Source organism: Mus pahari, chromosome 2 (genome assembly GCF_900095145.1).
Source record: "Mus pahari chromosome 2, PAHARI_EIJ_v1.1, whole genome shotgun sequence".
NCBI lineage: Eukaryota > Metazoa > Chordata > Mammalia > Rodentia > Muridae > Mus > Mus pahari.
Genome location: NC_034591.1, coordinates 52,663,107 through 52,665,584, shown reverse-complemented (window position 1 = coordinate 52,665,584; position 2,478 = coordinate 52,663,107). Strand labels below are relative to the sequence as shown.

The 2,478-nt window shown below is 50.9% G+C and overlaps 1 pseudogene; it reads left to right on the top strand.

Moving 5' to 3' along the window:
- LOC110316764 overlaps positions 1–1,681 on the top strand; it is a 2,651-nt pseudogene extending 970 nt beyond the window's left edge.
- The last annotated feature ends 797 nt before the right edge of the window (positions 1,682–2,478 follow it).

Below are 2,478 nucleotides of genomic sequence, written 5' to 3'. Positions count from 1 at the left end.
AAAATCTTTTGTAGAAATTTACCCATACTTTTAAAAAAAAAAAAAAAAAAAAAAAAAAAAAAAAAAAAAGTCCAAAAAAGGAGGAACCACTGCAGTTCTTGGGGGAGGGGGGAGAGGACTCTCATAGCACACCTTGTATCAACACAGCAGCAGTGGCTGCTTCCAGAAGGGTCTGGGTGTCTGGTGGAGTGGCACACAGTCCGAGCACTATCCCTTCAGTCAGTGTTGTGGGGCAACTGCGACCATGGAGGAGTCGACCATGGAGGAGTCAACACCTGCTCAGCACAGGAGGAAACTGCGCTCCACACAACAAAGAAAAGCCCATACTTCCAGACCGCAGAAATCTCACTTTGGACAGTGGTGGCTGCTATTCAAGGCGTGGAGAAGAAGATGGAATCCCAGGCTGCCCGACTGCAGAGCCTGGAGGGACGTGCAGGGTCAGCGGAGAAGAAGCTGGCTGACTTCGAGAAGTCAGTTGTGGAGTTCAGCAACCAGCCAGAGGCAAGTGGGCCGTGCTGGGGACCCTGCTGCAGGAGTACAGGCTGCTGCAGCGGCGGCGGCTGGAGAATGTAGAGAACCTGCTTCGAAACAAGAACTTCTGGGTCCTTCGGTTGCCTCCCGGCAGCAAGGGGGAGACTACAAAGATGTCTGGGGTCTTGAGAATGATGAGGTCTGTTTCTCAGAACAGGAGTGGGAGAACCTGGAGGACTGGCAGAAGGAGCTCTACAGAAATGTTATGGAAAGCAACTAAGAGACGCTGGTCTCTCTGAAGGTCCTTGGCCAGCCAGAGGAAGAAGTGGAGTTGGGTGCAGAAATGGTGGGTGACTCTGTGGAAGAAAGTACCCACCTGGCTGATAGGGCCACGGTTAAATAGGAGATGCTGTACAAGCAGGAGGGCCCTGCAGGTCTTGCCAGCGTATTTTCCAGTGCAGCTGAACAGCAGACTTTCTTTGGCTCAGAGCAGGCTGTGTTCTAGAATAGCCCAGGAAATTCTGTCCTCTTGGAATCAGGCCCTGGGGACTCAACCCCTGAGTCTGTTGAGAGCAGTAGAGACCCTACCCTTGGTAGAAATCTGGACTGCCCCGGAAAACAGAAGTCTCAAAGACAGGTGCAATTGAGTCAGGAGTGTGGACAGGGTCTGAAGGTGAAGAGGGACACCAGACCGTACAAATGTTCCGAACGCCAGATCAGCTTTCGCTACAAGCAGCAGCTGACTGCACATTTGCAGAGCCACACGAACCAGAGGAGAGCCTCAGACCCAGGCCCTGGATGAAACCACAGGCCAAAGGTCAAAGCTGCATCAGTGTGATGTGTGCCAAGGGAGCTTCAGCTGCAAGGTCAGCCTGGTGACCCACCAGCGGTGTCATCAACAGAAAGGCCCCAGCACCAGCCCACGAACCAGGGGAGTTTCTCACCGTACAGCTTAGTTGCTTTGCCTGGCCACATCCCTTGGAGGAAAAGTGGGAGTTCTCTCATCTGTGGGGACAGTAGCATGAGTTTCAGCCATCCAACTGGCTTGGTTCGGCACCAGCGCATCCACACGGGTGAGCGACCCTACAGTTGCCCCGAATGTGAGAAGAGCTTTGTCCAGAAGCAGCACCTCCTGCAGCACCAGAAAACCCACCAGCAGGAGCAGGGCGGGCTGGCTTCAGAGTCTGCCAGACCCAATGGCCTGCTTTAAGGTTGCCAGCCCCTCACCATCGTCCCGGGGTGGGGAATGGGGTGGCATCAGTCCCCCAAAGACACACTACAAAGTCTGGCTGACTCCTTCCTGAGGAGACTGCTTCTGCTTTGCCCACTTAGGCTAAGCACAAAGGTTAATCTGAGGCGCAGGAGAGAAGCATCTGTGGCCCCAGCCTTGCCATCTCGGCCTTCTTGCTGGATTTGATGTGTCCTTAGCCCCTGCAGGTCTCTGACTTTCTCTTTTCTAGGACACTGTCACACCACAGGGACTGGTGGCCAGTTCCAGGGCCCACTCCAATATTTCACACGGCTTCCCACAGTTGTATGGGGCCATAGAGGTATGTGGAAAATTCCAGGAAGTATTACCCTCAATTTCTCGTACATTTGTAGCTTCCTTGTTAATAACTAGTATAAATAATTTAAATGAACTGTTTAGCTTGTTCTAAATACCCCCCTTTTGGAATTAGATTCTTGGCCTTTGTTTGTTTTTTGTTTGTTTGTTTTTAATATGGCTCAAAACTTGTTTTATAAATTTCAAGAGTTGTAGAAGTTGTTCCTAACTTGGGAACTGAGCCTGCCCTCCAGGAGGGAATAGGTTATGGGGCTCTTTTAGCCCACCCACACTTAACATAGGCCAGAGAGCCAAGACACATTGCTAGCTTCCCACAAATCTAAAGGGATCAAGGAACTCCACATAAAACCAGAGACACTGAAACTTATAGAGGAGAAAGTGGAGAAAAGACTCAAATATATGGGCACAAGGAAAAAATTCCTAAACACAACAGCAATGGCTTG